The sequence below is a fragment of the Elephas maximus genome, chromosome 2, assembly GCF_024166365.1.
Source record: "Elephas maximus indicus isolate mEleMax1 chromosome 2, mEleMax1 primary haplotype, whole genome shotgun sequence".
Classification (NCBI taxonomy): Eukaryota; Metazoa; Chordata; class Mammalia; order Proboscidea; family Elephantidae; genus Elephas; species Elephas maximus.
Genome location: NC_064820.1, coordinates 192,181,489 through 192,196,047, shown reverse-complemented (window position 1 = coordinate 192,196,047; position 14,559 = coordinate 192,181,489). Strand labels below are relative to the sequence as shown.

General features: G+C 42.8%; 1 protein-coding gene across 3 annotated transcripts in view; it reads right to left on the bottom strand.

Annotated features, from left to right (window-relative positions):
- The window catches only part of CREBRF (CREB3 regulatory factor), a 65,110-nt gene extending 53,565 nt beyond the window's left edge, over positions 1-11,545 (bottom strand). For 2 of the 3 annotated variants that reach the window (XM_049874325.1, XM_049874327.1), the window contains exon 1: positions 11,420-11,545. The gene's annotated coding sequence lies outside the window, so the exon portion shown is untranslated. Of the gene's footprint in view, positions 1-9,919; positions 10,572-11,419 lie in introns of those variants that run through there. The other variant, XM_049874326.1, reaches the window with a different exon arrangement.
- Positions 11,546-14,559: the final 3,014 nt, after the last annotated feature.

The following is a 14,559-nucleotide window of genomic DNA, read 5'->3' as shown; positions in this document are numbered from 1 at the left end:
ATTATATTGATCTTACTGTCTTCCCAAATACTTGATGTACATACAATCCCACTGCACTCCACTAAGAATCTCCAACAGTGAGACTCTGGTCATCATGCCTTTGCTCAAAACATTCTTCCTCTTCATCCTCTCCCACACCTTGCCTCCTCCACCAGATTGTAAAATCTTTGAGAATAGCCATCACAGCTCACGTCAATTTCACTACAGTGCCAAGAGCAATGCCTTGCCCAGAGCAGGCATCCAGACAAGAGTTGGCTGACAATGAATGGGAAATCCTCTAAGATCACAGGTCCCTCTGGATAAAGAATCAGAGGTGCGACGCTCTTCATACAGAAAGAGAACATTACAAAGAAGTCAGTCATTCAATATACATTTATTGAGCATCTCTTATGTGCTCCGAAGTATCCTGTAGTAGTGTGTTAACGTGAGTCTTTAACCACTGTAATATTATATAGTAAAAATATTTAAAATTGTACTCCTGACCTTTTTCTTTTCTTTTCCAGGAGTACTGTTTGAATTTCAATTGATTTTAAAGACCTGAGATAATTCTTGTTTAGGGAGGAATGGGGTAGAAGAAGGAGTAGGATTTAAAATTATTTAAACCAACTGAAACATTTTACACTGATTTTACATTGTTTTCTCTTTCTCATTCTCTTTGTCTGTCTCTCTCACAGCCACGCACAGCAAATTTTTAATTAGAACAAAATATTTTAAGCAGACTGTTAAAGATCTGAGTTTTTAAAAAATAACTTAGTTTTCTGAGCTGTTCTGCAGAAATCCACAAAATGTAAAAGGGCACAGCAACCCTGTCACAATTAAAGGCAGCGCCATAAAAGCAGACAGTGGTGAAGGCGAGAAGACACTTGAGCACAGATCGATTCCAGTGCAACCTCTGTCACCAAACACTAAAGGCACTCCCTAAGAGCTTTGGTGCTACACTATCAGGGCTCTGGGCCCTTCTTCCAAAGTTATTGTCTCCTCTCTCCTTTTTCATATTTGACATGTTTTCAAATGTGACATGAACATATACTAAAGAAAAATTTCAAATTCCTTCCTACTGTGTGAATGGGCTATATACCATGGGCACAGCGCTGCAGACCCGCTGGTATAGAAGTTATGGGCACGGGGCTACAAAAAGATTTGGAATACAGTTTTGCACAGTCATCTCTTTCAATACTGAAAAAGGCTGGGTGCCTCTTTGGCTCTCATACTCATAACAGGCTTGCTTTCTGAGGAGCAAAATCTAGATTCCAGATAAAAAGTTCTACTTTGTAACTGAATATTTGGAATTTCATTTCAGAGACTCACTCATCTTCTTTTATGTGTAAATGCAAGAATTTTCCCTGTTACTTTTCAGGGATATTGTGATTCATGATAATATGTAGTGTCTTGCTAGTGGCACAAAATAGATACTCAATAAATGGGGCTATTTTTCTTCTCAGATTTTTTCCTCGGTATATGATGTTCCTGAGATGTTACTGTTACGAAGGAATAAACCCACACTCAACTCAGAATCCTAGATTATCTAAAATTCCACATTTAATTATCATAAAAACCTAGCTACCTGGAAATAGCGAATAAGGGCTACTCAGGCAAGACAGGTCATTTAACACCCTTGCCCCCAGCTTTATGAGACTGAATGTCAATTATGCTGGCTTAATCAGGAAGAGAATCTTTGGATTCACAAAGCAATTCACAAAGCTGCAAACTAGTCATCTGTATATACAATAAAGAACTGACGGTAGAAGTACAATGGGAAAGGGCCTCTTCTGAGAGATGACTGCTCTTATCACTGAAACAGTTACATACAATTTATCGCTTCTTTATAGTTAGTTATACTAGCTTCACCATAGATTCTGGGCAATTTATGGGGCTGGACTTAGATAAAATTCATCTTTGTATCCATAATAAACGTACTAACACCCCCACCCCCCCACGCACAATTTAGTTTATCCTTGCTTCAAAAGGGCTCAGAATAAATCAAACAAGGGACACAGGCTATCCCGATTGCTGAGAAAACGGCAGTGAACAGAATCAGCAGCTCTCAGAGAAGAAGCACAAACAGAAACCAGAACCTAGACCCACTCCGCATCAGGCACTCAGCATTCTTAATATCCCCCGTCAAGAGGAAAGACTAAAACTCATATACAGAATTAACTGGTTTTTAACTTAGGATTTGTACAACTAGCAAAACAAAGGAAAACAGAGATCTAATGAGTTCTCTGAACTCAGAGTTACGTACATTTTAAAACAAGACAACATTAACTGAAGATTTATAGTCAAGGTCTCAAAACTGGCCTGCAGCCACAAATCAATGCCCACAGATGGGTTTTGTTCAGCCCACACAGTGTTTTAAGTTTTTTTCATTTTAATTGCCAGCACTTTAACTGGAAATATTGCATAAAATTTCTGATTTCTGATCAAATGCCACTCTCTTGGAAAAAGAAATCAGATCTGGCAACATACGTATGGTAAAACAACCAACTGAACTGAATTAAATAAACTGGCATGTATTCTCTAACTTGCTCCAATCCCATTTGAAATGGGGAATCTAAGCTTAGAGATGCTCAAAACCACAGAGCAAACAAATACCCTGGATGCGATCTCAGCTACCTTGAGGGTCTTCACTCTTAACCACTCTGCAACTCACTCTCAAATTAAAAACAAAAACAAAAAAAACACAACAGTTGCCATGCAGTCAATTCCGACTCATGGCAACTCTCATGTGTCAATGTAGAACTCTGCTCCATAGGGTTTTCAGCGGCTGATTTTTTGGAAGTAGATCACCAGGCCTGTTTTCTGAGGTACCTCTGGGTGGACTCAAACTTCCAACCTTCCGGTTAGGAGACAAGCACATTAACCTCTCGCACCACTCAGGGACTCCAACTTCCAAATAAAACGTACTAAAATGTTAAGAAAAGCCAAAAGCCAAACCCATTGCCGTAAAGTCAATTCCGACTCAGAGAGACCCATAGTGCAACTCCCCCGTAGGGTTTCCAAGGCTGTAATCTTTATGGAAGCACACTGCCATATCTTTCCTTCATGGAGCAGCTGGTGGGTTCGAACCGCTGACCTTGCAGTTAGCAGTCGAGCACTTAATCACTGCACCACCATTAAACAGAGGTATTTAAAAGACCTGTACGTGAATGTTTATAGCAGCTTTATTCATAACAGCCTAAAATCTAGAAGCAAATCAAATGTCCATCAACTGGTAATGGATAAACTGTGGTACATCCATACAATAAACAGGAATCAACTACTGATACACAAAACAACATGAATAAATCTCAGTAACACTATGTTAAGTCAAAGAAGTCAAACTGAAAAGACTACAAATTCTATGACTCCATTATGTGAAATCCTAGAAAAGTAAGGCTGTAGTGATAGAAAGCAAGTCAGTGATTGGGGATGGGGTACAGGAAGGGGACTGGCTGCAAAGGGGCATGAGGAAACATTTTGCAGCGATGAAATGTTCTATGTCTTGATTGTGGTGGAAGCTAGACGACTGGGTACATTCGTTAAAACTCACCCTGTACACTTAAAATCGGGCAGATTTTACTTTATGTAAATTATACCTCAAAGCTGATTTTTTAAAAAGAGGTGTTCAGGAAATACTATAAAACTACAGAGAATACTACCAAGTCTACCACGGAAGCTTCAGGAAAAAGGTAAGATTTGAATTGGATCTTATTACAGAACAATTTTAAGGTACATAAGCAGAAAATACAGCAAATATGTAGTCATATTCTACACTGTAGCCCACAAGAAGTAACATCTTTGAATACGACGTAAAATGTTTCATAAAAAGAAATTCATACAGATGGATAATTAGTACTTGGCTAGATATCAAAGACTAGTTGATCTTACATGATTTCCAAAGAGGGAATAAACTCACAGATTTAATATACTGCTCTCCCAAATGCAATAAAGCAGATAGTACAGAAGAATCTGTTTGCTGTTTGTTGTTGAAGAAAGCAAAATGAAAAGGACAGGTAAGGGTCAAACAGAAACCCAAAGGGTATAAAGGACAGGAGGGAACAACAATAAAAAAACCTAACCCATTGCCATCGAGCCAATTCTGACTCTACAGGACAGAGTAGAACTGCCTCATAGGGTTTCCTAGGCAGGAATCTTTACAGAAGCAGACTGCCACATCTTCCTCACAAACAGCGTCCGGTAGGTTCAGACCACCAATCTTCCAGTTAATGCTGAGCACTTTAACCACTGTGCCACCAGGGCTTCTTTGGGAGGGAACCAGGAGGGTGAAATAAAGGCAAGGGGCACACATTTCTTCAGGATCAAAGGTACAGCCTTTGGTACCAACAGATTAGAAGAGAAAGAAGAAAGGAGGTGGGTCAGATCTTGACAAAGAACTGAAAGGAAAACTAAAAACTAGGGGAAAAGAGACCAAATGACCAAAGGCAGAGCTAAAGAGAAGAGACCCGAGACCTGACAGCATGGACTGGCCCAAGAGGATCGGAGGACAAGATGAGAGAAAAAAGTTCATTTGTCCTAAATTTCACACAGCAGTCTGTCCTCCTCTTCCATGCCCCATCGCTGCCTTAGCTCAAGTCTTCTCATACCTAATCCCATCACACCCGCCATGTTTTCCTTTTATACCTCCTTGACTTGGACTAGAATGCTTCCTTCACTATTCTTCCAAACCCAGTTCATATGCCACCTTTTCTGCAAAGCTTCTCCAACGTTCCCGCACAGAGCTCGCGGTCCCCTTCCATACTTTCAGACATCTGGTTCCGAAATACCATCATAACACTGAACTACAATGTCTGTCTCCTTGACTAGTCTATGGGCAACTCCAGCAGATTTAATATTAAGAACAAAAACCTTTACTATAAAACAGTTCAAAAAACTGTGTAAGCCTATCTTGTTTTATACCACACAATTAGAATCACAGAAGCCTTGCTCTTCAAAGGGAACTCTACAGTGAATTGATTCCTGAAGAAGGTACTATTTTGAACAAGGCTATGTCCAAAAAATGTGTTGAAAAGCAAAGATGTCACCTTGAAGACTAAAGTGTGCCAGACCCAAGCCATCATATGCATGTGAAAGCTGGACAATGAATAAGGAAGACCGAAAAAGAATTGACACCTTTGAATTGTGGTGTTGGTGAAGAACACTGAATATACCATGAGCTGCCAAAAGAATAAACAAATTTGTCTTGGAAGAAGTACAACCAGAATGCTCCTTAGAAGCAAGGATGGCGAGACTGCGTCTTACATACTTTGGACGTGTTCTCAAGAGGGATCAGTCCCCGGAGAAGGACACCATGCTTGGTAAAGTACAGGGTCAGAGGAAAAGGGAGACCCTCAGCGAGGTGGACTGACATAGTAGCTGCAATAATGGGCTCAAACATAACAACGATTGTAAGGATGGCACAGGACCGGGCAGTGTTTCATTCTGTTGTGCATAGGGTCACTATGAGTTGGAACCGACTCGATGGCACCTAACAACAACAAGGATGTCCATCCTACCCCTAATTTCCTCCCATACCACCAATGACCTTTTTTAAAGTTTTACTTTTGTAATGCTTTAAATTTTTCATTGAAGGAAAAACCTGTAACAGAGAAGGCAGCAATTCCGTCAAGAATGAAGTAAGGCAACCAAAGAGGGAACTTCCCCCATAAAATAAAAAAAAGTACCTGAAATGTTCAAAAATTTTCCTCATTATACTGAGGAAAAGAAATGTACAGCAAGGAACTGAAGAAAAGTGGAGGACAAGAAATCTGCAAGTTCATGAAGCTTTCACAGGAAACTGTCAAAGTCAATAATGCCCAAAGCAAGTAAAGCATGACTTTGTTAACAAAAGGTGTACAAGGGGCAGAATGATGAGATGATCTGAGTTGCCTGAATCAGTAGGGAGATCAGGAGGCCAGAAAGCTGTATAGGAAGGACAGTTACAAAACAGATTTTGGAAGAAGGGCCATGAACTGGTAAAAAGACATACAAGGCTTGGCTGGCAGTGGAATGGGATTATACTCACAAAGCATCCTGCAGTCAGTCCCTGGCATCAAGCTCTCTCTCCATGTCTAACATACCCCACAAGGGTCAATCTGACTTATTAGCAAGAATGATTTTACAGTGCTTTCCCCAAAAGGGCCATGCAAAACAGATGAACAGTTATCCCAAACCTCTAAGACATAAGCAACAACCCCATTCATATTTGCCAAACACCCAGAGACCAAGTGTTGCAAGAGCTAATGACAATCCAAAGGACAAACCACAACTTTGCTTTTGTACCTGAATGGAGTTGATCTGAAAACAAATTAACAAAAGAATTCAAGGGACTTTTAGATATCATCAAAATAGCTTCTCTACAAACTTTCTTAACAGGGTCAATTTTAAAAAGAAGGCTTTTTGTTTTGAGCAGATGGTGATTACTTCCTCCCTGAGGAAATTTACCTTCGAACTAAGAAAAGTCCAACATCTCTATTAATAGTAGACTTTATTACCTTCCAGATAAGCAGTCTTCAGCAATTCACTCATTTACTGAAACACTTCCGAGACACTAAAAGGTGTCAGGCATAGTATTAGGCACTGGAGTTACAAAAACGAGGCAGAATCTGACCTCAAGAAGTTTAACAGTGGGGCAAGTGCTAATAAAGATAAACTGAGAGTACAGTGACATTAAGAAAAAAGAAAAACTAGATTTGAGAGGTGGTTCCAAGCAGCTCCAAGGACCAGCATATTCAAAGGTACAAAAGCTTGAGAACACAATGACTAACAAATTCCCAATATCCTTTTGTGAGATGGAAAACATCATTAATCCCCACTAATTTTTACAAATCAATAAACTGAGACTGTCTATGGTCACCCAGCCAGACAGTAGACTAGGCAGAACTAGAAACAAGATTACAGTCCACATGATACTTTTCAATTCAAAGAGGTCAATACATTTTTAAATTCTTATGCTTCCACTTGAAATCTAGTTCAAGTCGACTGACCTCGTGAAATATTACAAAAAAAAAAGCTATTCATAAAAAAATTAAGTATTTGCCTGTGTAATATTTTTAGGTATGGCATCTCTGCTTCACTGGACACTTAGCACCACTTGACATTTTCTAAGGAAGGGGAGGCGGGGCAGCTTGTATCTTTTTCTGCCCTGTTTGAAAAAAGCATCCTACCCTACTTAGGTAATTCTACAAACATCCCAGACAATAGCACAACCAACGTGACTACTACATTAACTGTATAATGTATCTGAAGGTAAAAGCTCAATGTGTTGAAATTAGTCACTTGACTAATTTCTCGAAACAGCTGTTACACGGTTTTGTTAGGAAGGATATGCTAAATGAACTTGTAAACCATAACAGCACCATACTCTGAATATATTAAGCTTCTTACGTATATCCTGAAGCCAATGTTTTTTGCAGTGAGAATGCATCTTCTAAATAAATAAGATTTAATATACCAATCCTGGAATCCCTGGGTGGTGCAAATAGTTAGTGTACTTGGGTGCTAACAGAAAGGTTGGAAGTTTGAGTCCACCCAGAGGTTCCTCATAGGAAAAGCCTGGCAATCTACTTCGAAAAAAATCAATCACTGAAAACTCCATAGAGCACAGCTCTACTCTGACCCCCACACACGAGGTCACCATGAGTCACAGTCTATTCCACAGCAGCTGGTACCGCTATACTACTGTTTGCTTTAAACAGCTTTTCAGGAAAACATCTATATGTAAATGAAGCAAAAATATAGAACACAATGTTGCCACGTGCTCTTGTACTAAAAATTCTTCAAGGCAGGAGACACATAAATTCTGCAGGTGCTCAAATATTACCTGGCATAAAATGCATATGTATTTTTTCTTTACTATCTTAACATCTAAATACTCACAACCCAGTGACTTTCGGAAGAGGGGGTGACAAATAAATTACGGCCCTAAGTCAAATCGAGCCTCAGCTTTTTTTTGTAAATAAAGTTTTATAGGAATACAGCCTCAAGCACATTGTCTATGCCTGTTTTTATGCTATAATTACAGAGTTGAGTAGTTATGACAGAGACCTTATGACCTACCAAAAACCAAATCTGTTGCTGTTAAGTGAATTCCAACTCATGGCAACTGCATGCATTACAGAGTAGAACTACTCCATAGGGTTTTCTTGGCTGTAATCTTTACAGAAGCAGATCACCAGACCTTTCTTCCGTGGTGCTGCTGGGTGGGTTTGAATTGCCCATCTGTAGGTTAATAGTCCAGTGCAAACTATTTGCAGGGCACAGGGATTCTTGTATGACCCACCAAGTCTAAGTATTTATTATCTGATTTGACCCTTTAAGAAAAAGTCTGCTGACCTCTATCTTAAAATAATTCAAAACCAATGATCTGGCAATTAAATTTATGTCTAGACTACAAATTTAGCTACCCTGGAATGAGCTACCGAATGTGGCGGAAGAGGCAATGAATTCTTGTCCAAAACACCCAAGTACAAATCCACATGGAAATAAATCTCTGTTAATTCATTAAACATCATGTAACTACCAAACCTGACTAAAAAGTAAGCTTTAAAAGCAAATGATGGATTTAGCTCTTAATCCCTTAGAAACTGTGCTGGATTAATACAAACATATCACATTTCATTGTCACTTGTATTTAGTTAACCACAACAAACATACGGGTCCATAACAGTTATTCCTTTCCCATACACTAGCATCCTAGAACCACACAAAACCAACCAGTAAACTAAGTAGGACACTGTCCTTGCACAAGTTTGTTTTCATCCACCATCTTAGACAGACAATGGGATGGTAAGTGGAGCATCCAAAATCTCCTCTTCTAGATGTATTTAAACTCTTCTATGATTCCCAAGAAAACCACTGTGTTGAGTCGATTCTGACTCATAGTAACCCTACAGGACAGAGCAGAACTGTCCCACATGGTTTCCAAGACTATCATCTTTATGGAAGCAGACTGCTACATCTTTCTCCCAAGGAGCAGCTGGTGAGTTTGAACCACCAACCTTCCGGTTAACAGTACAGCACTTAACCACTGTGCCACTAAAAAAAAAAAGCTCCTTAAAGCTGCTAGACCAGTCATACAAAAGAACTAAAGCCAAATAAATTCTGTTGGATCTACCTGCCATTCTTAAAATAACAGAACATTATATTAATTAAACAACGATGACAGAATTTATCACCCAATGCAAAAACGAAAACTTTGTTGAGTAATTATCCTAAGTATCAATGAAACCGTTTTTAAATTTAGCTACACTTCCCTTTTATAATTAATTAGGGCATTGTTGAGGGGCAGGGTTTAGAAAATAACACAATACTGATAAAATAAGAACTAGTAAAAAATAAGATAATATTTTTATTGGCTATAACAGTTACACTTAAGTCTATCAAGTGATTTAATCAGAGATTATATTTTTACATACAATTCTTAACAGACTGAGTCAACTGGCCAAACACAAAAATCAATAAAACATTTACCAATTATCATTTTTTCTCCAGTTAACACAATAGGAGATAATGCCAATTCTTAAATAAATACAGTCAACTCTTGAACAAACTTGACAGCCCCTGAAAAATATACCTGAGGTATGTTCCTACTCTAAGTGCTTAACCCAAGATGCCTGATACCCTTGGCAATACCGACGTAGTCACAGGTTGTAAGCTGATGTTAAGATCTAAGTCTAAAGTAAGCATTTAACAGGGCCAACATGTTGCCAAAATAATCACGTGCTACATTAAAGTAAAAGAAGTGATTTTCTAATTACTCGTATCATTGTTCCTCTTCATCTAAGGTGTTTCTCCTAGCTACTTGTATTAAAAGAAAACTGAAAAAATATATATTTAAAATACAATCAAGTGACAATCACTTTGCCAGAGTCCACAAGATTCACATAGTTTTCATTTTTTTCTGCTTTTTAAAAAGATGTCAGACCTTGATCCTATTTCTCACCTGCAGAGTATTCGCAAGACAAAGTCCTAAAGAACCTTCAAATCTCAATAATTTTCTCAAGGCTCGGTTTTCTCTTGAAGTTGATTTATGTGAACTATCAATGAGGAGGGGCGAATTACTACTAAGACTAAGAGCGGAGCTCTGATCTTTAAATAAGGTATCCTTCTGAAAAAATGGAAACCCCACCCAGGCCTCAACTTTCTCGGCTTTCCTGGTCCCGGTTTTCTCTTTTCAAATCCAGAAAAGCAGAACTTCCCCCGCACTGCCTGCCTCTATCTGAGGCCTGATGCAGAAATTCGGACCGCTAGTTATCCGAGTACCTCCTTAAGGTCCAAGCCCGCTCAGAAACAGAAAAAAGGTTTGTTTTCTTGGGTTAAAGGAAGGCAATTACTGGGTTTGCCGATCGAATTTGTCAGAGAAGGAAGCGTAGGGCCGAGAAAGAGGGAGAATCCACAGACTGAGCTCCATCTAGTCCCAGGAACCACCCCCAGGGGTAGCTTGACTGCCCTCGGTACTTCCCTGCCTCCTCTGCTCGAGTGAGGAGAGCGGTGGGTCGGGGTCAGGTTCCCCTGAGCTACTTCCTGGTCCGATCGGACTCGCCTTCGGACACCCGAAACGCCCCCGGCCCGGCTCCCTCGCCCTTTGCCCTGTCTCCTCCCCTCTCAGTGACCCACCACCACTGGTCCCCTCCCATCTAACATGGCCGCCCCGCCCGGCCCACCCCTGGCACAGCCTAACGACCGGAGTCATGGAGGCACCGCCTTCTCCGCGCCCATTGGCGTAGCAGCCTCCGTCTGCCTGCCCCATTGGACAGCAAGCCTGCCACTCAGATGAGGGTTCCGCCTCCGAGCCGCTTCAAGCTACTTTGAGAAGACATATAAACAAATCCCGGGAGGGAGGCCCCTCTTGCCGTCTCTGGGGCGGGAAAGGGAAGGGGGAGCGGGTCCCCTCGAGACTCCCTGCCTGGACTCCCCCCACCCCGTCCCAGCCCGCGCCTCTTCGCCTTCTGCCGGCCCAGCTTCAACCTCCGCGGCCCCGGCCCTTCCTCACACGCCCCTCTCCTCCTCCCCCGCCAGCCCGCCTTCCCTCCCTTCGCCGGCCCCTCCCACCCGCTCGCTTCTCTGACAGGCCGGTTGCCGGCAGCCGCTGCCCCGGGCTCAAAGACAGCCGTGAAGGGCCCGGCGGCCTGACAGGGCGGATGCTCGGCACTGCCCACTCCCGGCCCAGCCCGCTGCCCGCCCGCGGGTCCCCCCTTCAGCCGCCCCGAGCTTTTATGTAACCGTCCCGGGCCGGGGGTGGGCTGGGGGAGGGGAACGGATGCCCCCGTGACCGGCAGGCGGTGGCCCACGGCCCGCGCGCCCCCAGCCTCGGCCCGGTCCCGGTCCCCGCCGGCCAGGGGCCGGGCACAGCTCCTAGGCCACCGGCCCTCCTCTGTCCCCCGCCCGGCTAGTCCCCCAGCCCAAGCCCCGCCAGCTCCGGGCGGCGAGCAGCGGCGCTCACCTGTGGGTGTGGAGGCGGCTCAGGGGCTGGGTCCTGTTCCGCTGCAGGGGCCTCGGCCCCTCTCCATGCTGCCTCGGGTTTGTTTTGTTTATGTCCTTCCTGACGGGTTCCCGGAAATCGCGTGACTCGCCCCCCTCACGTGGGCCGCGGCGAGGAGGAGGAGGGAGGTGGGGGCCCGCCGGCCGCAGGCCAATCAAGAGGCGTTCTGCAGCCCGGCCAATCGGAGGCTCAGCCTGGCAAGCCACCCCTATCACGTGACGCCAGAGGGGCGGGTCGACGCGAAAAACCAGGAAGAGGGGGCGGAGCGGGAGCCAGGCGCCGGCCTCTGAAGCGTGGGCGTGGGGTGTCTGATAAGGAGCCTCACTTTCACGTTTGTAGTTGTTCCATTTAGAAAGACTTTCACATCCAGCATTTTATCTGATTTCAAAACTACGTGATGAGGCGTGAAGTATCCTTATGCCACTTGTACAATTTAAGTTCACTGAAACCTGAAGGAGTTAACGGAATAGAGGGCGTTAACTTAAGGCGATTGTATCGACGTTCTGTTTTACCTATGTCCTCCCTACCTGAACCTCTTGATTGCCTGAGAGACTGATCTTGCCTTCAGTTGTTCATTCATTCATTCGTTGACTCAACATATTTATTGAGCGCGTATGCCCTAGACAGAGGGGTCAATCAGACTGCGTGCACCTTTGAGAGAACAGCTGTACACAACTGTACAAACCATGCAATAGAAGCGCCTGGACAAACTGGCCTTGCTAAATAACACAAGGACCTGAAGTTTTCTTGTATCTCCCTGATCCTGGTAATAACAGCGACCCTTATTGAACGTGTGCTATGAAGTAGGCTCTTCATCTCATTTAGCTCTCCTGCAAACACATGCAATATTATTTCTCTCGTTTTTCATACAGGGAAATTAAGGCTCAGAGGGGTTAAGTTACTTGCCCAAGGTCACATAGCTAGTAAATGCTCCGGGGCGGGGGGGTACTGGAACCCAGGTTTGTTATCAGAGCTTCTTTCCAGACTGCTCTTAGACTCTTTAAGAGCAAAGAATTTATCTTCCCAGCACAGAAAAGTTAAGATTGGGGGCATAGGTACTTGGCTAGAGCCCTTCAGAATGCCGGTTTTCTCTAGGAGTAATTGCCCTTGAAAACTTCGCTCCTATTTGCACACATCAGGGGAAGTAGTATAATACCAATGTTAAAAACATAGACTTTGGAATCAGAAAGACCATAAGCTTCAAGAGGGCAGGGACTGACAGCGTTGTTCATCGTCCGCTCTCTATGCGTGACACAGTGGCTGGCACATAAAAAAAAAAAAAGGCACATAGGCAGTCATTAAATACTTGTTGAATGCACAACAACCTAGATTGGAATCTTTTCTCCACCATGTGTGAGCCAGCACAAGTTGTTTAACCTGAGGCTCAATTTCCTCTTCTGTAGAATAAAAATACCCCAGCTTGATATGAGAATTAAGTGAAATAATTCAGGCAAAGCACTTACCGCAGTGCATACAGTAAGCACTTAATGAATGGTAAGTATTATTAGATTTTTCAAGGACATCATTTGAGAGATCAACTGTAGATTAAATAGGAAGTAGGAACAACTCTAGATTTTAGCCATCTAACAGCCGCTAATACTTTTATAAATATGTCACATTGATAGGTAGGTATATGTAGATATGTAGAAAGTAAAAGAGTAAATTTCATATCTGTATCCCCCAGAATCCCTGGTGCACACAGTAGGGTCTCAATATCCACTGAAGAAATCTGCCACACAGGAATTGACAGGATTATAATTATTTTCTTTTTTTAAGTCTAACACAAACCATATCTAATTTCCCATGCCAATGGCAGTTTAAAATTGAAGCTCCAATAGAATAGCTTGGGAAGTTGAGCCAGTTTGTTCCCACTCACTCATACAAGATTTGTACATTAAACCTCCATGAAAGACATTACAGACTGTCCTCTCTTAATACTGTATTTGGAAAAACTCCAATGGTTTGCTCTTTTACTGCAACATTGCCCCCCACCAGACACAGGGATTTTCATCTCCTCTACTGGGTAACAGTTCTTTGGGGTCCCAGAGCAGCCAGGCTCATCTCCTAGCATGAGGCTTTGCCCATTGAAGGCACTTACTGATGAATTACATTGGATTCCTGGCTTTGCATCTTCTGTTGTCTTGGAAAGAACAGAATTTTGGCTAAAGGAGACCTTTCCATCAAGGTTTGTTAACAATTACATCCTGCTCTGAAGTGAATGAAATCACTGACTAATTGATTTTTCTTTCTCTGGGTTTTATCCTGCCAGCTTCTGCCACAGTCAAATTTGGCAGGAAGTTGGTACTCTGGAATAGTATTGGATTGAGGTCCAGGAGGTGCTTCTTGTTTTAGTCACAAAGTTGTAACCAACGGGCATCACCACTTCCAAAATACTTGAACTCTCTCCTATGGAATTGTAACCAAATGCGGTTCTTGTCCTGTACTATTAGCCGATGGAAATAAGACGGACATACACCACCAATTGCAAAGGAACAGAAAGTGGGAATTTATTATCTGGGCAAACAAGGAGCAATGTGGGACCTAGCAATTGAAAGACCACGAGCTCCCCATCCAAAGGGAGCAGGGAGCTTTTATGTCCTCGAGTCCCGAGTCCTGGGGGGCAGGGATTGGCATATGAAATCCAAAAACCTGGACCCTCCCATGCACCAATTTGGAGATCCGGGTGCTGAGTCACATTGCAAAGGAAGTCCGCATGATGAGACATTTGGCTTTGCCAAGGGGCTGGGGTGCTGCACAGTGCCGGAGAATATCTTCCACTCAGGCCATGCTCAAGTCGAGTGGGTCAGGTGGAGGACACAGTTCTTTAGGTCCTGCACTTGTGCCAAGATCCTGATTTGGGCATGCGCAGGATTCTGGTGCCAAATTCAAACCGTGGTGTGATGGGACCAAACTGCGGTTAGAAACCCCAGCTTGGTGGGCTGCGAGCAGAAGGGAGGGGGCAAATCTGACTCAGAAGACACGTTTTACACAAACATGAGACAATGGTTCTCGCCGCCCCCCCCCCCAAATTGTTTGTTTCCCCAACAAAGCAATAGATACTTAGGACTCAATTGAATTTTTAAAAATAAATTATTTTTTAT